Consider the following 22702-nt stretch of genomic DNA (forward strand, 5'->3'; position numbering starts at 1 on the left):
CAAAATTAAGGTACTACTTTGCCCTCCATAACGCCTAGCACAGTACCTGGCATATACTGGAAAAAGTTGGCTGAAAGAATAAGTAGATGGATAATTCTGTAGATTTAGATATTTAATTCTAAGCTCTTCCACCTACATCATATTGATACCACTGTAATTAACCTAATTATTAATAACAGGAAAGGAGCAAAGGGAAGGCCAGCCATTATAGGCATGTCATTTGGGCAGCTCTGCCAGGAACCTACAGCTTTATGCTCCTCAGGAGCCCAACAAAGGGGAGAAGATGCATGCCCAATAAAGTTGGGATGACACAGGGAAGGTGTTTGCTGTCAGTCACACCTGAGAACAAAGGTCACTGGTCAGAACGGGAGTGGCCACTGCAAGTATGCAAAACTGGGATATTTAATCCCCTGAACAAAGGAGTTCACTCCATTGGGCTCTTGGGCTATTATATCCTCTTGTGCTTTCCTGACTTGGGACTCTTTTTGCCTGGAGCATGTTCTTTTGCAGCCGCCCAAATGGCCCACAGCCATTTGGACCACACACACAAAGGACTAATGGACTGCAGCTATTCTGATGCTGTACTAGGCCCAGCTCCAACATGGAAAGGAAACTCTAGACACTGGCTTTGCTTCTAGCTTTACTGAATTTCCAGCTACACTTCTATAACTGGACTAAGGGAAATGCAACTTTAGAAACGCAGAGATTTAATTCCATGCAAATAAAAATCACTCATTCTCCCATGCGAGTCTTAGAAAATAATTTTTCTCTAGATATCATAAGGATCCCACCCCCAGTACCGAGTGGAGAAGAGGACACTCTAGTTATTAATAACAGGAAAGGAGTAAACAGAAGGCCAACCATTATAGGCATGTCATTTGGGCAGCTCCATTAGGAAGCTACAACTTTACACTCCTCAGGGGTCCAACAAAGGGGAGACAGATGCATGCCCAGTAAAGCTGGGGTGACACAGAGAAGGTGTTTGCTGTCAGTCATATCTTAGAACTAAGGTCATTGGCCAGAATGGGCGTGGCCACAGTAATGGCTCAAAATTTGGGATATTTAATCCCCTGAACAAAAGAATTCACTCTCTTGGGCTCTTGCTGCTCTTGGGACTCTTGGGACTTGTGTGACTCTAGGCTTGTGGAGCTCCCTTGCATTCGCTCACATGGCCCACGACCATGCAGACCCCACATGCAATGGACTGCAGCTAGCCTGCTACTGAACTGGACCCAGCTCCAACATGGAAAGGAAGCTCTGGACTCTGACTCTGCTTCTAGCTTTACTGAAGGGATGTAATTCCATGGAAATAAAGCTTTCTACCATATCTCACCCTCCCATGGGGGTCTGGGGAATTGCTTATTCCAGTAGTACCCCACTTCCACTAGCAACAGAAAAAGACCACCCACGCTTTTCACCAATAACAATATTGTGTAAATTATTTACACTCAGTCTGAAATAAGCTATTACAAACGTTTCAAGTTTCACAGTAAGTTTATAGGAACTCATAAATGTAGGAGGAAATTGGCAGGTAAGTGAATGACAGAAAATTGTATTTTGGGGATCATTATTTAAACTACAACCCTAACTGCTTACACAGGAGTACAAATGCTAGAGCTCACCAACTTGCAGCACCATACTTTGTTTAGTGGGATCTAAGTGTATGTAATAATGCCAAGTGAATCCAAACAGGTCTTTTCTTATTTTGATTCCAAAATAAACAGCAATGATCAAACTTAGAATTACATTCTAAAATGTTTGCTCAGCCCAGCAGGTGTGGCTCACTGGTTAAGTGTCGACCCATGAACCTGGAGGTCACGGTTTGATTCCCAGTCAGAGCACATGCCCGGGGTTTCGGGCTCAATTTCCAGTAGGGGTTGTGCAGGAGGCAGCCGATAGATGATTCTCATCATTGATGTTTCTATCTCTTTTTTCCTCTCCCTCCCCCTGTCTGAAATCAATAAAGAAATATTTAAATAAATAGTTCGCTCAAATTTCAAAATGACCTATATATCAATGTAAACATAAACTTGTAACCTGTACATCATTAACTTGTAACCTGTACACACCATTACTTCTCTTCATTCTTCAAGGTGTTAGAAATTCTGAGCCCATAAAAAAACAATATACAACTGAATAAACATGTGGAAAGCAAAAAAAAAAAAAAAAATGTATACTCAACCTTGTTCCAGTATGATTTAAGGTTGGCGCAAATGCAGTATCTATCTTCAATCTTTTAAGCAGGTTATAAGAAAATATTGTTCCAACTCTGTAAGCATGGGTATAAACAACCTTATTATATAAATAGCAATGTCCTGCATGTTTTGAGTTTTATCAATAAATAGCAATAAGTAAAAGAACATGAACACATAGCCCGTAAATATCCACAAAGAAGAATTACAAACTGTCTTTCACTAAAGTTAACAGCTGTCAGAGATGACAGAAGGGAAGCTAAAGAGCACTGGCTTCAACAGAAATAAAAAAATAGAACAGGAATTACAGTGAAAGGGAAAAAAACAGGAAATTAGGGAAACATTGCTGACAAGTCTCCTTCCTCTAGATGTCCATATGACAAATTTCTCTTGAGTTAATTTATTTTCTGTAAGCATACAGCATATATCCATAGCTCTCTGATCCTTCACACCTCTGAAGCTAAATTTCAAAAGAGCAAAAGTTGTATACAATGATATACTATTGCTGCAACTACAACCATTATCTACTGTATGCTTTACTATGCAGGCACATTCATTATCTTATTTAATCCTCACAATAACCCTGAGATTTTACTGAAGTTTATGCAGGTTAAACAACTTGCCGAAGATCCATTAGCTAATAAATGATGGCACCAGGATATTAAACATTCAGCCCTAAAACAAAAACATCCTAACAAGTATAAATCACTGGTAGGAAGGGGAACTAAAACTAACTGTAGAACATAAAAGTAAAAACACAGCAAGAACATCAGAATATGTCATGACCCTGAAGATTGTATCTGACAGACCGACAGGGCCTGCCCCAAACCAATCTGATTACCTTTTTTTTTTTAAATATATCTTTATTGATTTCAGAGAGAGGAAGGGAGAGGGAGAGAGAGAGATAGAAACATCAATGATGAGTCATTGATCGAGCCCACAACCCCGGCATGTGCCCTGACCGGGAATCGAACCCCAATCGCCTGGATCCTAGGTCAACGCTCAACCGCTGAGCCACGCCCGGCTGGGCTGATTACCTATTTAAGAAATTCAATTAACTAAAATATTGAGATGGAAATTAATTTCAAAATAAAACTGTCAACATACCACATAAAAATTCCTACCACCTTTGAAAATAGCCAATTATAGACTGTACTTAATCTTTTTTTAATCCATGTATAATACTAGTATAAAAAAGTCTCAAAAACACCTTATAATTTTTTATATTAAATGTAAACTGATCTGTATAACAGATCTAGAGAAACATTTCACATTTTTCCTGACTTTAACATTTTGCAGAAAAAGAAATCTTCCCACTTTGTAAACTATAGGAATTAGATTCTTTAAAAAAAGGGGGGGGGGATGAAAAATAAGGGGGGGTGGGTGCAGGGTGGAAGAGGTCAATGGGGGAGAAAAGGGAACATCTGTAATATTTTGAAGAATTAAAATAAATAATTACCTCATGTAATTGTTCAGAGGATAAAATTTAAGTGATGTAAAGTGCTTAGAGCAGTATCTAGCACATAATAAAAGCTGAATAAATACTAAAAAAGAGAAAAAATAAAAGAAAATGAACAGAGAAAAGCAACCAATGGCCACCACATGCCTACATTGGAAGTAAATGGAATTTTACCAAGGCTAACTCCAACTAATCTAACTTATTTACAAGGCTTTTTAAAAAAATCTTCTAAATATAAAGTATCAGTTTTGTTGCTAATTTTCATATTTAATGCTCCAATAGTATGAGTTTATGGTATAAGGTGCAAATCTGTATTTATATTCACTGTTAAAGAACTTTACTAAAGGGTACCACTGAAGGGTATCACACGCCTTGCTCTCTAGCTAACTAAATTCCCTTAATTCTACTAGACTGCCACAGCTCAGAAATACCTTAAGCTACTTACAAAGTTAACACACACACACACTTTTCCAACCCATTCAAAACATCTGGGTATTGCTGATATTTATATTCTATCTGATTGAACCATTTCATATGAATGAGGTACTAACTACTTTTAACATTTTAAATATTTAAGATATCCAAAACTATGCTAGATATAGCATGCAATTACCTTGAGGAATTAGCATTCATTTAGCCTTTGAAACCTCTTTACAGGCTATAAAGGTTCAATTTTATTAAAAAATTTAATAAAATATTTTAATTGGCCATTTCATCTACTACCCAGTATTGAAAGATTTTTCATATTAACATATTCGGTACATTCATTGCTGAGTTACACTTATTTTTTAAGAAGAATTAGTGACCCGTTAAACCACCTTGATCAAATAAAAAAAATTACCATAAACTATGATCTGAATTTTTATTCATGCTAAAAAAAATGACGCTTAATTTAATGCTATATATACTTCATTCAGTAAACACAATCTATTTTAAAAATTATACAAATATACAATCTTTCCTGCTAGTAGGCAAATTTAAACCATCCAAAAAATAATTAGTATTTTTAAGCACATACAGTACATCAAACAACTTTATGAGGTAGACAATATAATTCCTCATATGGGAAAATTGTCTTATAGGTAGTTTTGGTAATCCTCTTAGCCATTCCAGTCATTCGAAACTGAATAAAGCCCGGCCAGGCGTGGCTCAGCGGTTGAGGATCAACCTAGGATCCAGGAGATCGGGGTTCGATTCCCGGTCAGGGCACATGCCTGGGTTGCGGGCTAGGCAGCCGATCAATGACTCATCATTGATGTTTCTATCTCTCTCTCTCCCCCTCCTTTCCTCTCTCTGAAATCAATAAAGATATGTTTAAAAAAACAAACAAAAAAACTGAATAAAAACCTGAAACCAATACTGCTATCAGATAGATCTTTCTTATATATTCTCTTCCATTTGCCCTTCTCTGCATTTTTTAGTCTTCCTTTAATAATACAATCACAAAATCGTAATAGCTGCTATTTATATCAAGCACAAAAATTATATGCCAGGCACTGTTCTAGGTACTTTACATTATTTCCATTACCCATAACCAACTTTATACAGTAAATATGAAAATATACATTTTTCTAATAAAAGAACAGACCCAAACAGGCTAAATCACAAAGCAAAATGCTTATTCTCTCTACTACACCATGCCACTTTTTTTTTCTGGCCATCAATTATTATCATAATTAAATTATTTGCAATACAGAATTTTACTAGATTCTCAACACAAACTAAGGTTGTTTTCCTTCATAGAAGAGGTAACTATTATGTGAAATATTTTATTGTATTACCAAATTATTGATGTAATTTCCCCACAAATACTTCTGTACTAAAACTGGGAAGAGAAAATGAATGCTATCTAAAATACACCGAATAAGAGCACTAGATAACCAACGTTTAATCATTTGGGCTGCACAAGATCATGGGTAAGGAGCTAATAAGCCTAGTCCCTGACCTCAACCTTCCATTGTTACAAACAAAAAATTGTTTTTAAAAAAACAAAAAGGCATATCCATACACGCAATTTTTTCCTGGCACAGCAAGAGTACTAAAATACCTGTTTCCTTATGTCTCAATTTAGTCTGAATAAAGCACAACTTCAGAACAAGCACCTTTGAAAACATATCACATATTACATGAATTCTTTATTAAGTATACACAATATATCAAGCATTGTGTAAAGAAGCATTAAGGACTTTTACTCCATACACAATGTGAAATAAAAATGAATTACCACTGTTTTGGAAAACCCTAAAATGGCAATAAGGATCTTCAACATAATTCTCCAAATGGGTACATACTGCACAAATCGTGACAAAGGCCTAAAAATTCCATTTTAATGCTAGTCATTTTAATTACTTTAAGGACACCAAAGGAAGAATGATGAAATTATGAGGAGGAAAATATATGTTAATAAAAACTGGGTAGAAGGATAGATATGAAAAATCAGGAAATCCTGGCAAATACAGTTATCAATGAAATAATTTTTTAAAAAGTTACTCAGCATCTCAGCAAGGTAAAAGTACCTCATTCTACTAAGATGTATAGGGCCTTCACAAGTTATTTAAATTCTTTAAACCTTGATTCCCTTGTCAGAAACTTGAAAAAAGGCTGGAGTAAATGGGATCTCATTTGTTTTCCTGTTTAACAGGATAGAGTAAAAAAAAAAAAAAAAAAGATACAAACTTATATAAGCAGATTTTTTTAAATGAAATTTCAATGATAAAAGAAAAAAAATCCCCAAAATGTTGCAGTAGAAAACGAAAGTCTTATTCCCTGAACCTCATACACTAGGCTACAGAAACAATCAGAAGTTTCTGGGATAAACCAACACAATAACAGTATATTAGCACTAGTAAATTTACACAATAATTTCTGACTTTCAGAAGATGACAAAAAAGCATTTAGGATTGCAAGAGGTTTTTAATTTTTTTATTTTTTTTATTTTTTAAATATATAGTTATTGATTTCAGAGAGAGGAAAGGAGAGGGAGAAGGAGAGATAGAAACATCAATGATGTGAGAGTCATTGATTGAGCCCACAACCAGGGCATGTGCCTGACCGGGAATTGTACCCCGATCACCTGGATCCTAGGTCGATGCTCAACGGCTGAGCGACGCCCGGCCGGGCTTTTTTTTTTTTAAATCTAATAATATTAAAGAAAATGTAAATGTTATAAGCTGAACTACTACCCATATCCATATGTTTAGTTCTCACCTACCACAGACACACAGGTCTTCTGTCTAGAGCCAGAAAAAACCCAGGTCTCAAGCTCTTTGAATTACACTTGGAACTCAGGTGATCTCTCTCCTCTTCTCAGTTTCTGCTCTCAATTCTTAAACATGCTGCTCTACCATATTTAAAAATCTCACTGGATCTTACATACCCCTAAGTACCCAGGGTCTCACAGCATCCTGCCACCTCCATAGCTAAGCACCTGGAAAGATGTTTAGCTTTTACTCTTCCCTTCCTCACCTCCCACTTTTTCACTGCAATCTGGCTTCTACCATACCATTTTACTGAAAACACACTTAACAAAGTTGCTCACCAAGACTCGCTTTGTTGCTAAAGCCAGTAAATACCATACAGTCTTTATTTGATCTCTCTGCAACATGTAACCCAGTACAACAGTCTCCTTTTACTTATTTTTATTTTTCTGATTAGAAAATACATTTTAATTAAGAACTGAAATATCACAGAAAAAAAATGGAAAGTTTAAGTACTGTGTAATCCCACTCTCAAAGACAGCCAGTGTTAGCGCAGTATATATATTCATCAAGATTTCTTTTCTATACATATAACACATAGGTATATGTATTTTTTTAATTTAACAAAAATTAGATCATATATGCATATTTCTTAGTTTTTTTTTTACTTAATGTACCTTGATCTGTGTCCTTTATTAGTATTATGTGATAGCTTAATTAATGGCCTCCTAAAAGAACTCATCAAAACACTTGGAACCTGTGAATGTTACCTTCAATGACAAAAGGAATTTCGCAGGTATAATTAAGTTAAGGATCTTGTGATGAGGAGGTTATCTGGGTTGGGTCCATACAAAGATGCTATGCAGTTGGCCTTAAAGATGGAGGAAAGGTAATTATCAGAGAGATGCAAATTAAAACCACAATGAGGTATCACTTCACACCTGTAAGAATGGCTGCCATCAACAAATCAACAAAGGACAAGTGTTGGCCAGGGTGTGGAGAAAGGGGAACCCTGGTACACTGCTGGTGGGAATGCAGACTGGTGCAACCACTATGGAAAAGAGTATGGAGGTTCCTCAAAAAATTAAAAACGGAGGTGCATTCTGACCCAGTGATCCCACTTCTAGGAATGTATCCTAAGAATCCTGAAACATTAATCAGAAAGAATGTATGTACCCCGATGTTCATAGCAGCACAGTTTACAATAGCTAAGATCTGGAAACAGCCCAAGTGCCCATCAGTAGATGAGTGGATAAAAAAAGCTGTGGGACATTTACACTATGGAATACTACGCAGCTATAAAGAAGAAGGACCCTGTACCCTTTGGGACAGTATGGATGGACCTGGAGAAAATTATGCTAAGTGAAAAAAGCCAGGCAGAGAAATACAAACATCACATGATCTCGCTTATACGTGGAATCTAAAGAACTTAATAAACTGATGAACAGAATAGATTCAATGACATGGAAGCACAGATGAGACTGACGAATGTCAGAGGGATGGAGGAGGGCAGGTGGGTAGAGGGGGAGAGAGTAACCAAAGAATTTATATGCATATATGCATAACCCAAGGACACAGACAATGATGGGGAGAGGGACTGGGGAGGGGGATGGGACGGGGTGGAACGGGTCACTGGAGAGAAAAAGGGACATCTGTAATATTTTAAACAAAAATAAAATTTAAAAATTAAAAAAAAAAATGGAGGAAGGGGCAAAGGAATGCAATGCAAGGAATACAAGGAATGCAACTCTATCAACTGGAAAAGGCAAGGAAACATATTCTATCCTAGGAACCAGTCCTGCCAATACCTTTACTCTAGCCCAGTGAAAACATCTGTTTTAAGCTGCTAACTTTGGCTAATTTGTTACAGCAGCAATAGGAAAATAATACTGCATGTGTGTGCATACCATATTCCATTAGCTGCATAGCATTCTATCATATGAGTGCATCATATTTTATTTAGACAATCCTATACCAATGGATACTTGGGTTGTTTCCAATTTTTTACTGTTATATACTCGGTGCCATGAAAACCTCTAAACACATCTTTCCACATTTGTGTGTTTTTCTAGAAATTATTTCACAAAGTACAACTATTGAGTCAAATAACATATTTTAAATTTTAACAGATATTTTTTAAAAATTAACCTCCAGCCCGGCTGGGCATGGCTCAGCGGTTGAGCGTCGACCTAGGATCCAGGTGATCGGGGTTCGATTCCCGGTCAGGGAACATGCCCGGGTTGCGGGCTCAATCAATGACTCTCTCATCATTGATGTTTCTCTCTCTCTCTCCCTCTCCTTTCCTCTCCCTTAAATCAATAAAGACATATTTAAAAAAAAAAAAAAAAAATTAACCTCCAAAAAGGCTGTACATATTGTTTAGTCACATTAACAACATTCAAGACCCTCCCTCCTTCTTCAAAGTTCTATTCCTTCAGCTTCTGTTAAATCACTTTCCTGGTTTTCCTTCTGTAGTGGCTACTACTTGTTTTGTTCCTTTGCAGACTACCCTTCATCAGCTCATTTCTTAAATGTCAATGGCCCCCAAAGTTCCAATTCCATCCTGGGCTCTCTCCTCACTACATACACTTCCAGAGTTATCTCATCTACTTCCTTCTATCCCTATTACTGTTTATAAACGAAACAGAATTATTACCCCCTTTCCCTCCAAAATCTACTCCTCCACTGTATTCTCTCTATTAATGATCAACACACCAGTATCCAGCAGTTCATGGCAGAAACATGAAGGTCAACTGACACCTCCCTTATCCTCACCCCACATATCATAGCTCTGGAATCCATAAAATTCTCTCCCTCCCTAACAATTCCTTAGAACAGGAATACATCGATTTTCAACCACATTCCTTTATTGTGTGTTTTTCCCATTTCAAGTCTTGTATCCACTGTACCAGAATCATCTCTCTGAAATTCAATTCTGATTTACCATTCAATAGATCTATCATAGATTGCTGACTGGAATGTAAAATGGTATAACCACTTGGGAAAACTGTTTTGTGATGTCTTCTAAAGTTAAACATACATCTGCCCTATGACTCAGTAATTCTGCCCCTAGTTATTTATCCAAAAGAAATGAAAATGTATGTCTATAAAAAGATTAGTAGCCAAGTGTTCATAACAGCTTTATTCATAATAGACAAATGAGAGAATGAATAAACAAACTGTGTTATAGTTACACAATGCATTACTACACACCAATTTAAAAGAACTACTGATAAGAGCAACAATATGGATGAATTTCAAAAACATGTTGAACAAAAGCCAGACAGAAAAGAATACACTCTGTATTATTCCCTTTATTAAGTTCAAGTACAAAAAAAACCTAATGTGGTAAAAGATATCAGGACAAAAGGGACTGACTAAAGGAACCATGAGGGAGAAAGAGATTCACACAGGCGTATACATGCACAAAACTCAATCAATTGTATATTTAAGTTCTGTGCAATTTCTATATGTAAATTTTACCTCAAAATTGTTTTAACTTAAAACTTTTACTTCACTCGGCATTATTCCTTAGTAGTTAAAAAAAGTCTCAAGTTTTAAGACAAATTAATCACTAAATTACCCCTTTAAAAAAATATATCTCACTCACGAACAAGAATCTATCAGCTGTGTCTTCCCCTGGTTTGTAAATTTTGAGAGCAAAGATTTTGTCTATGTAGAGTAGATCACTATTATCTTCCCAATACCTATCATTATTCATGACATATAGGATATGCTAAATATGTTCTTCAATGGTTCTTAATGACTATGGACAATGTTTATAACTTCATTAAATTTCTAGATTGACTGACTCATTTTTCTGATCCTGTATGTTAAATGTAAACGTACCATCATGCTTGACAACCTGTATAACCTTGTTCATGTATCTAATTAAAATATCATATTATACAATTGTTTATTATATATTATACAATTGTTCATTAAAGCTACACTTTCATCCAGTATCTGTTAACACTGCTCTAACAAACTTACTAACATAATTTATGAAAATGCTAGATTCATTTTTGGTGTAGCAAAAAATAGGACAATATCCCCATCTTCACTTCTATATCAGTGTTACACTTTCCTATAAAATAAATTTTTTTAAGAGCAATAGTCCATAATAAAGCCAGTTTTCCTATTTCTCATTGAGGTCCCTTCCTGGAACATAGGAGTTAGCAGTTCCTTAAAGAGAGAGCCCTAATCATGAACTCAAAAGACACTCAATAACAAAACCAACAATGAAGACTCAGTTAATAGCCAGTTTAACTAGCTTTAGAAAACACTTTTCAGAGTGTAACTGTGAGGGTTGGATCAGTACAAAGTACAATTAACAAGCACTAAATCCACATTGTCTTTGGCCACTTAAAGGATAAACTGCAGACAGCACAAGCAGGGAGAGCTCTTTTGAAGTGCATACACAGCTGGAAATGTCAACAAATAAACACACCAGGCAACCTGCAATAATGAGAAATGGGATGACCTTTTCTGACCAAACATATGGGGCTACAGACAACAGCTTCTATTCACAAAACACAAATTAATTAACCCACATGTTTCCAATGAGGAAGGACTATCATACCAGCAAGATAGATAGTAATAACTACCAATGTTATCTTTGATTGATATCTTGAATTTTATATGCAAACATAAAAGTAAAATAATTAATTTGTGGAGGAGCAAAAAGGCTAGTGGGAATAGTGTGCAGTGATAAGCTTGTATTTTATAAACTTGTCAAAAATTAATTTGAAGAGCAACACAGGTCTGACAGCTCTCTATTTTACCAAATAAAGACATTACAAAAAACAAACAAAAAAGCCCACCCAACATCTAGCATCACAAATTTCATATAAAAAAGGTAATTTTAACACAGAAAAGAATGGATATAATTTAAAGGTGAAAACATTAAATTTTATAAAGTTAGCCTAAGAAAAAACAAATTATATTGAGAATAATATTTTCATTTCATCATGAACTTCATGGTAAAAACTCTGTCTCAAAGAGTATTTGGAAACCTACTGCCTTAGTAAGTGTTTTTAAAAAAGAGTGAAAAGAATAACAAAGCTATTAGAGGAGCTTAAAACAGAGGCTTTAATGGGTGGCTCTAATTAATTTATCAATGTATGTTAATTCTAAGGTCTCTACAACTTTATCTTTAGCAATAGTTTTCCATTTTTGTTGGTGAAGAATATTTTTTCAAAATAAAAAAAAAATTCTGAGTATTACCTTCTCCCATGACCACAGCTGGATTAAAGAATTACTGATTGACAAAAAGCACATGATTTTTTAAATATAATTTTTACATGTTACAAATATGCAAGATCTATTACTTAGTCATTCAACATTAAATGTTTAACACACATATGGATTTTGCAGAGATCCACAGCCCAAACAGCTTCTATAGTCACTCATCTCTTTACCATGAGTTTCCCACTACAGAAAAATTATCAAATAACTCAATAGGCTGCCTTATCTTTAAAATAATTTCTAATCCTGAGATCTTAAGATTGTGGGCCAATGAGTACTACTTCTCAAAAGAATTTTGGGACTTCTAGAGAAATGAGTTTGATCCAATATTTAGGTGTTCTCTCTCCTGACACTCTATTTACATAACAGTAAAAAGTTTAAAACCTATAACCCCATGAGGAGGAGACAACAGTGGAGGACAAATGGCAACACATTTTTGAATAATGGAAAGCAGATGATGGACTTCCATGTTAAGATAGCAGATTGATTCACACATCTAATCTTGCTCCCTCCCCAAACTCTACTAAAACAAGGATAAAGAAAAACAATTTGTTGCCCGGCCGGGAGTGGCTCAGCGGTTGAGCATCGACCTATGATCCAGGTGATCAGGGTTCGATTACCGGTCAGGGCACATGCCCGGGTTGTGGGCTGCAGGCGATCAATGACTCTCTCATCATTGATGTTTCTATCTCTCCCTCTCCCTCTCCCTTCCTCTCTCTGAAATCAATAAAGATATATTAAAAAAAAAAAAAAAAAAAAAAGAAAGAAAAAAATTTTGTTGTTCTTTTGTTCTGTTTTTAGAACACAAACCATAAGGTCAGAAAGAATGGAAAAAGAGACAACAGCAACACAATTTTGGAAGTTGGAAGGAAGATGGATGAGTGGTAGTCAAAGACAGCCAAATAAGTCACCAGTGCTAACAACTAAGAACAAACCCAGTTTACACTACAGAATCCTCAAAAGGCTGAGGAACTACCAGAAAAAAGAGGGGGAGGGGAGACTAAAGTACAAAAGGACCAGGTAAAGGCTTTTTAAACATTTTAGAAACCTACACCCCATTCTTCCTCCAAGTTGCTGCCTGGCCCACCTTCAGTGCATCAGCTGACAGGAGATTTATTCTCTCAAGAGGGTAAACCGTACATGATGGAACACACATAGGTATCCTAACAAAAAGAAGCAAATTATGTGATCCCATATGCTAAATGCTCTATGACTCATTACCCAGCCCTCTCTTCCTGAGTTCCCAGATCACTAGCAACCAGAAATCTGCCCTTCAAACAGAAAACTGGAAGATATGCTCTGGGAAATGCAACCAAGACAAAAGGAAAGACAGAGACACTGGAGATAGCCTCAAACAGTCCACCCAACCAATGGTTTCAATCTTAGCCACACAATGGAATCACCTGGGCAGTTTTAGAAAATATGGATGCTAATCTATGAAAATATGGAAGCTAATCTACAGCTACAGAAATCAGAATACAGCAGTTGCCTCTGGGCAGGGAGTGGGGAATACAAAAGAAAGAAATATGAAGGAATTTTCAAGCGTTTTTATAATGCTTTTTGTAATCAAACTATACACTTAAAATCTGTATATTTTACTGTATGCAATTACACCTTTTTTTTAATTTATATTACTGCTATCTGGGTCCTACCTCCCAGAGATTCTAATGTATTTGGTCTAGCAGTAGCATGTGTATGTATGCATATGTGTGTGTTTTTAAACTCACCATGTGATTCTAATGTGCAGCCAAAGTTCAAAACCATTGTTTTAGACTCTAGATTATTAGAGTACATCTCTAAGTCTGTAAGCCCTACCTATAAGCTCAGGGCTTACAATCAGCTTTTAGTCACCACTGTTATTGCTTTATTGTTTCTTCATAAGAAGAAACGCCTCTGTGGAGGATGTTCTACTGTTGAAACTATACCATATAGGGAGGGGAAAAAAGTAACTGCAAGGAAAAGAAAGCTTAAAGAAACTACCTTTAACATTCTCAGACAGGTAAGAGAAGATATGGCATCAATGAAACAAGAAGAGAAATGGAGGAATATGTAACTAAGTAGAGGAAGGGAAGATAAACTTACAGATCTGCAGAAGGAAATATGGTCAATAAGTGATTTGCCTCGCTAACAGAACCCCAGTAAAGCTCAGCACTTGGGAGTCTCCAGTTATACAGTCAGTGGGGGAGAGGTATGGTGCTGAAGAGCAGGTCAGTGGTTTAAAGTCTACAAAGTCTACACAGACCCTCCAGTTTCCCTTCTCCACCATTCACATCTTCTCACAAATTTAATTTCTGGAAACACAGAGACTCCAGACTCAGGAAGACTGAAGTGATGCTCAAGGGTAAAAGCCAAGGGATTAAGCAGAAGTACAGTAGTCTCCCCTTATCCACTTCCACAGTTTCAGTTACCTGCAATCCACCACTGTACAAAAAATATTAAATGGAAAATTCCAGAAATAAACAATTCCTAAGTTTTAAACTGCACACCACTCTGAGTAGTGTGATGAAATTTTACACCACCCCACTCTGTCCACTCTATCTCTCTGAAGACATGAATCATCCCTTTGTCCAACATATTCATACTGAATACACAGCCAGACCGTTACTTAGTAGCCATCTCAGTTATCAGATCAACTGTGGAGGTATCATAGTGCTTGTGTTCAAGTAACCATTATTTTATTTAATAATGGCCCCAAAATGCAAGAGTACTGATGTTGGCAATTAGGGTATAACAATGAGAAGCCATAAAGTGCTTCCTTTAAGTGAAAAGGTATGTATGTGTAGGAAAAAACACAGCATATACTCTATGGGATTCAGAACTATCCATGGTTTCAGGCATCCACTGGGAGGTCTTGGAAGGTATCCCTGTGGCTAAAGGGGGGGGGGGGGACTATTGTATGTACAGTGAATAGTAGCCCCCACCCACAGACCACTTCCTTTGCCTGGCTCCCAGGACACTGAAAGCCAGATATATTACCTCCCTCCAGTTTGATTTAAATGCCTCCTGTGCATGCAGCCAAGCCAGTTTTCATCACAGCATTTTTCCTAGTGGAGCACAAAGATCTTTTCTTGAATATCTACAACCCCTCCCAGACTCTAAATTCCTTAAGGGCAGACGCCACATCTAAATCAGCATTGTATCCCCAGAGCCTAATACAGCGACTGTCAATATAATAGACACGCTGTAAATCTCTAATTGGTCCTCGGCGCTGGAAATACCATGAGGGAGGGAGGGAGGGAGGGAGGGAGGGAGGGAGGGAGGGAGGGAGGGAGGGAGGGAGGGGAGAAAACCTTGGAAAACTAGAACATACAAGGTGTATTTGGACTAGGTCCTACATGAAGATTAATGACTGTTTCTCCAGAGGCCCCCCCTCTGGAGAAAAAAATCAGGTTTTTCCCCCATCACCAAAAAATCAGTTTTATTTCTGTATACCAGCCACAAATGTTTTAAATATGATTTATAATAGCATCAAAAATTATCAAATACCTAAGAATATCAAGAATATCGAAAGATGTGCAAGACTTTTACACAGAAAACTGTAAAACACTACCGAGAAAATTTTTAAAAGACCTACAGAAATTGAGGAATATACCATTTTCATAAATTGGAAAACTCAATATAGTTCTCAATTCTTTCCAAACTGATATATAGATTCAACGTTGATTTCCAAAATGTGTAGAAATGAACAAGCAGATCATGAAAAAGTGCCACACACTGCAGAGGGGCAAGGATGGTACTTTCAATAAATGGTGCTGGGTCAAATAGATACCCATATGGTAAAAGTGAACCTGGACCCCTACAACCCATCTGCAATTAACTATAAATTATACACTTTAAATGTGAAAAGTGAAACAAAATAAAACTCCTATAAGGTAACAGGAAAATATCTTCATATTCTTAGGCTAGGCATAGATTTCTTAAATAGGGCACAAAAAGTAGTAATCATAAAGGAAAAGATAAAGCATATTCATTAAAATTGAGGATTTACATTCATCAAAAAAGGTCATTAAGAGTGAGCAGGCAAGACACAGAGTGGAAAAGATACACTTTATATATATCCCAGAAAAGAATCATGGGAGATACACACACATACACACACACACACACTCAACCACAATCATCAAGAAAATGCACAATAGCCCAGCCAGGCGTGGCTCAGCGGTTGAGCATCGACCTAGGATCCAGGAGATCAGGGTTCGATTCCCAGTCAGGGCACATGCCCGGGTTGCGGGCTGCAGTTGATCAATGACTCTCACATCATTGATGTTTCTACCTCTCTCTCTCCCTCTCCCTTCCTCTCTCTGAAATCAATAAAGATATATATTTTTTTAAATGCAAAATAAAACCACACTGGTATATTACTATAACTCTACCAGAACAACAGAAGTTTTAAAAAGTGACAAGCATCAGCAAGGATGTGGGCTAACTGAAATATTATCCCTGCTAGTTGGTACAACCACTTTGGTGAAATGTTCAACAGTACCTAATACTAAAGTTTTACTCACATCCCTCACAAAACCCCAACAAAGTAATGTTCTGTTTCTTGATCTGTGATGATACACATGGGAAAAATTTTTTGCCTGCACACTTAGGATTGTGCATTTTTTTCTGTATATCATACTTCAATAAGTTTCTTAAGATTTCTCTGACACAAAGTTCTCAGAGACCTAAGACTAGTACTGTATTGCAGGATAGAAAAGGAGCTTCTTGTAAACTGCAGAAAGTTTGCTGATAAAATTAAAAAACAAAAACAGGTACTAGCATATCAGCCCGGAACAAGGGTTAAAAACTACCAACAGATAATTTTTCTTGATCTTCATGAAGCACTAGATTTATTTCTTCTCAGCAAAGAAAGGAGTTTATTAGTCTACACTGTAACGCAAAGAGAAGCTATCTGTGCAAGAAAATGCTGTTTTGCGAAATCACCTCTAAAAGCAATGGATGGGAGCAAAGTGAAGAAACGACTCCAAAAGTTTTGGTTAACTCTTCGGTGAAAGGATGTCAACTGAGTTAGATCTAAGACAACCAAAAGACAGAAAGACACAAAGAAATCACAGCAACTCGAAGCGAACACCAACACCACAATCCAACCTACCGGAAATTCTGCGGTTAGGCTGAGGCTTGCCCCGCTAGTCATAAGGTGATTCAGTGATGCCTACAACCGCTCCCCAAGTGCGTCCCTCGAAGTCACCTAGCACACCTGGCTTGCCCATCACCTGCCCGGACACATGGCCTTTCGCAGAATCCCGGAGGCCAAAGCAGACACTAACTTTGCTAGGGGCGCGCGCGGTCTCGCCGCGTCAGGTCGCCCTGAGGGAATGGACTTCTGGCCTCGAGGGCGGGGGTGAGGGAGCAGGATCCCCCACAGAATTTACGAGGAAGCGCCCCCGAAGCTGCCCCATCCCTCCACCTCCCTGGGACGCCGCTGGAAGACCCGCTGGCGAGTTTCTTCCTCAGCTCCCAAGGGAGGCAGGTCCCGGGCCGCAGCGGCCAAGGGAACTTAGGCCCCAGCGGTGCCGGACGCGCCCGCCCCGCTCGCGCCGCAAGTTTGGCCGCGGCCCCCACTGCGCGACTCGGCCCCGCCGTGCGCCCCGCAGAACCTGGGCTCGCGGCCCGCCCGGCCTGGCGCAGCGCCCCTCACCTTGGAAACGTTGAGTGGACTCCGCGGTAAACATTAACTTCCCATCCAGCCGGCAGCCGCGCCGCCGCGTCTCAGAGCCTCGGCCCCGCTCCCGGCTCCGCGGGCCGCCCTCCCCGCCCTCTCTCGAGCGCCAAGCGCACGCAGGAGCTCAGGATAGCCTCCGACCCTCACGCACCCCCCAGGCGCCGCCGCTGTCTCAGCCACTACGCGACCCCGAGCCTGCCCGCCGCGGGTTCCTCCGGGGTCCGGCGCGGCCGCGTCAGGAAAGCCCAAAGCGCAGGCGCGGCAGGGCCTTAAAGGGACCGGGCCGCCTCTACCGCGTAATGGGTTCGAGCAGGTTAGGGGCCGGGCGGGCCAAGAAAAGGAGAAGCCGAAGCGATTGGACCATGGGGAGGGGGGGCGGGGAAATCCCGCTCCCTCCTCCGCCTTTTTCAAAGCACCAGCCCTTGTCCCTACAAATTGCTGACTTCCTCCGTCCCTGAGACCGCCCCTCGCACGCGAGAGCCGCAAGGGGGCCCGGAGCGACCCTGCGCTTCGGGCTGCGGGCCTCGCACTGCAGCGCCGCCGCCCCGTCCACGCGCCCGCCCCCCGGGCCGCGGCACCCGGCGCAGACGCGCAGGCTTCCAAAGGCTGCCGGGGCTCCCCGGGAGGTGACCTAGGTCTCTCTCAAAAACAGTCATCAATTTGCAAATGGCACTTGTAGTTGCAGATCACTCTATCATCAGTCCTCTCGGCACACTGGGTTTCTGCGGAGTCCGGCAGGGGGCAGAGCCTGGGCACAAACAAGTGAGGTCCAGCCGGGCCGCCGTCCAAAATCAACGAAGAAATTCTTAGAAGGAAAGTACTTAGTTTGGAACAGAAACAACCTACTAATTCCTCTCTAATCTCAGGAAAAACAATAAATGCAATATAAATTACTTTCATTATACATTTAGAAGTGACAAAATGATAGTAATTATCAGCACAAAAAAGTCAATATTATTTGCCTAGAAATTAGATAGCCCTGGTTATTTTCTAATTTAAATTTATAATCTCCAGAAGGGTTCCACTGTGATAAACATTTCAGATAAAGAAAAACTCTACGTTTTTAACAAGATTAGAAAATAGCAAAATATAGGAAGTGGAGCCTCCAGCCAAAAACTTTCAAACTTTGACATTTTATGAGGCAAATTTTTACATAACTTTAAGCCATGTCATTATTTGAAGTTAATTTCAATTAACAATTTCATTGCAATTGAATCCATCCTGTATAAGAAAGCTGAGACATCTTGATAATCTACCCTTTCCTCCTATTTTTCATCTATTGGCAAATCCTGTTGATTTTACCTACCAATTTTTCCTTTCATTTTTCCTCTTCTGTCTTTCCCATCACCATCCTAGTTTAAGCTACCTTTGAGGGCGTGGGGCATACTAACCTAGTCGTCTAATTGGTTTATCCACATGCTCCTTGCCCCTCTTTAATCTTTTCTTCACATAGGCTATGTGAGGCTATGTGACCCTGTCACTTCCCGGCATAAACCACTTCAATAATTTCCCATTCTCTGAGACGAAAACCCTTAACTAACCAAGCAAGTCCTGATAGTCTGGTGCCTTTCCAATGCTTCTCACTGCTCAGACCACATTCCATCCTGCTGCCTCTTTCCAGCCACACTGGGCTCTTGCAATCCCTCAAAACTTCCTCTCTCCACACAGCTTTTGCATGTGCTTTGCTCTGTGCCTGGGAGGCTCTTCAACCCTCATTCTTCTAATCTCAGCTCTAATCTCTAACTCTGAGAAGCATCTTCAGACCTCCCTTCCTTGGTAACTTCCTAATACACTGCACTGAAACTGTAATTGTATGATTATTTTTGTTTCCCCCACTGCACTACTACCTCCATTAGGCCAGGAGCTTGGTTTTCTTTGGTTCATGGTTGTATTTCCATAGTTGATCAATACATATTTGTTTCATCAATGAATGAGACTTGTAGAATGCTAGAACTTGAACAAGATGTGGCTTAAAGGTTACCTATGTCAGAGAAGGGCAAAATGTCACAATTTGACATTTGAAATCAGAGTCTAAGAAGAACTCTAGCTACTTTAAACATGACTTTACATTGTTTTAGCTGGGCTGACACAGATTCTTTGGGTAAACTTTAAACCTGAGTTTTCAAAGCACCTTGTATAAACCCCTGAATGTGATAGCCATGGAATGGACCCACATGAAACTAATAACATTGGTTGCTTCAGAGAAGGAAGATTGGGTAACTAGAGGACAAGGTTGGGAAGGAGACTTGACTGCCTGCCCTTTTGTACCTTTTCAGTTTCAAACCATTGAATATATTACCTATTCAAAAGTAAATAAATGACACAAAGAGTGCACACTGTATGATTCTACTTGTTTGAAATTCTAGAAAAGGCAAAAACTAATCTGTGGTGAAAAAATCATAACTGGTCGCCTCTGGCAGGGAACTGATGGGGAAGGACGAGAGAACTTTCTGGGTGATAAAAACGGTCTATATCTTGATGGGGTGTGAATTACACAGGTGTATTCACTTTGTCAAAAATGTACAGTTCATTTCAACAAAAATAAACAAAAGTACAGTTCACTTTTCATTTAATGTAAATTTTACCTAAAAACTGTGTAAAAATAAATGAACTTTATTATTTTAAAAATAAGCTAACACACAGTTGAGGACTCTCTGTGTATGAATATTGGCTAAGGGCTGTACATACATTATTTCTTTTAGTCTTCATACTACCCTTATGAGGCAGGTATTATTATAACCCCCCTGCATCTGAGAAAACCAAGACTTAGTAAATACTGAGTAACGTGCCCCTATTTTTACAACTGGAAAATGGTGGGGCAGGGCTTTGAACCCAGTCAGTCTAATGGCAGAAGTGGTTTATGTATATTACTCACCCTCTAGGTCAAGAGCTTTGCAATGATTGAAATCATATTTTGTCTTAGGCTTCTCAGTAGCCCCAGCACTTTGCATAGTACCCGTTCAGTATATTTTGAGTCAATGATAAAGAACAAGCTTGTTGTTGATTTTATTAGTACAAATTATATATATATATATTTTTTTAATTGATACTGTGTGTGTAGTCTAAATAATCTAAGTAATCAGCACCGCTGTGCTAAGTACCTGAAATGTATTATCTCAAATGAGGTCATTGGTGTGAGGAGACAAGCATATACCATTAGCACTGAGCTTCCAGCACTACCCCCGTGTATTCCTTTCCTTTCCTAACCCTGAGCTTCAATTTATTTGATGAAACAGCTTACACTTTAACTTTTTACTGAAATAGCTAAATCAAACCAGAGAAATCGCTAATTGTAACCTCTCACGAGTGCTTGAGCACTTGCGTAAGTGAAATTCCACAGTGTGAATTCCACACCAACACCACCCCTGCTCCAGCTTTCTGCCACTCTGCCGTTCACACTCTGGAACTTGGAACTAGAATAGAAGGTAGAGGAAGCAGGGGTGCAGTGAGCAATGCCACCCTCCTCAGAAAAGTTTAACTTAAGGTAAACTCAGTTAGCAATTCAAAGTTGTCTGTGTTCAAATGCTGCACAGGCTTAGCATTGATTTGTGCCACAGAAAGGAAGGTCTGAGCTCTAGCCTCTCTAAATCTGACAAGGGTTAAATCTCAGAACACCATGCTCTCAACTGCCAAAGGTTTTATAAGTCAGCCATGTGAGCCTCATTGCTCAAGAAAGGAAAAGCAAGGGAAGCATTCCCTCAAGAGGCAACAACTGCCCAGAATACAGAAGAGGAACTCACCAGTGGAGTCTGACCCACTGAGGAGTAACACCCACCCTCACCCGGGCAGCTCATTTGGGGCTTCCTTGGGAAACCTGGACATCTCAGTTACAGTCTAGGATTGCACCGTCCAATACAGCAGCCACTAGCCACATGTGACTACGTTTAAACTTAAATTAAAATTTCAGTTTCTCCATCGCACTTACACATTTAATAAGTCAAGTGCTCAATAACAGCCACGTGTGACCACAGCCACGTGTGACCACAGGCTACTACCTTGTACAGCACCAATATAGAACATTTCCATCCATCAGTAAGTTCTCTTGGCAGCACTATTTTAAAAAAAAAGAAAAACAAGACTCCATTGAGACTCACAGCTAATGTTCAAATATTTTTTGCTTTGGAAAAACCAAGGCTCACAATGAAATACTGAAAACTTACTTCACTCGGCTCATTGCTTTCCTCAACACAAGTTCAAGAGACAGTCAAGCACAAAAGCTCTGGTCTCTCCATGTACTGAGATTCTAAGAATGGCCTTAACCTCACCAGTTTACCTCCATCACATCCCACTGTTTGCAAGGCACATTATCTTGGGAAAGATACAATTCTCTTACCATCTCTTGGCACTTGTGCAGGGGTGGAAACTAGATCTGCCACAGTTGTGGTAAAGAACCAGCTCTCTGGCTCTGGAGTTTGGACACGGTTTCTATGTGTGATATTACGGCATTCATACTATCAGTCCAACAACAGCTTCTGAAATTGCACCACCAAAATAGGACATCAGTAAATTGTCAGTTTCCACCCCACCCACCGAAAGGAGAAGTTCATTCTTTTCTTGACTTTCTGAAATATCTGTTTTAAAGCAAGGTAAAATTTAGTGCAACTAGAGTAGTAATTCCACTTAAACTTTCCAATTATCTGGGAGCTAGTAACTTTTATATTAATGCAAGAGACTGGATTGTGACCTAAAATTTCAAATGTGCTTGCCAAAAGTGTGCTTAACCTCTTCGAGCTCCAAACTTCTCATCCATAAACTGGAGGTAATAATATCTACTTAAGGACTGAACTGACAATTAAATGAAATAATATATGCAAGGCACATAATAAGCATTCAACAAATGGCAGCTATTATAATCACTATTATCCAAAGCTACAAAGCACCAACATGCAAAATTAAAAAGACAGATTTTTAAAAAGACTCTGAAGTACAAAAATCTTGGCTC

At 38.9% G+C, this 22702-nt stretch overlaps 1 protein-coding gene across 7 annotated transcripts in view; it reads right to left on the reverse strand.

The window, feature by feature from the left end:
* The window catches only part of EVI5 (ecotropic viral integration site 5), a 197761-nt gene that overhangs the window by 149927 nt on the left and 25132 nt on the right, over nt 1–22702 (reverse strand). For 4 of the 7 annotated variants that reach the window (XM_081144979.1, XM_081144975.1, XM_081144982.1 and 1 more), the window contains exon 1: nt 17737–18326. The exons of 1 other annotated variant lie outside the window; for it this stretch is intronic. The gene's annotated coding sequence lies outside the window, so the exon portion shown is untranslated. Of the gene's footprint in view, nt 1–17736; nt 18327–22702 lie in introns of those variants that run through there. 2 more of the 7 variants (XM_081144980.1, XM_081144977.1) reach the window with 1 other exon arrangement.

Source organism: Miniopterus schreibersii (genome assembly GCF_964146895.1).
Source record: "Miniopterus schreibersii genome assembly, chromosome: 8".
NCBI classification, from domain to species: domain Eukaryota; kingdom Metazoa; phylum Chordata; class Mammalia; order Chiroptera; family Miniopteridae; genus Miniopterus; species Miniopterus schreibersii.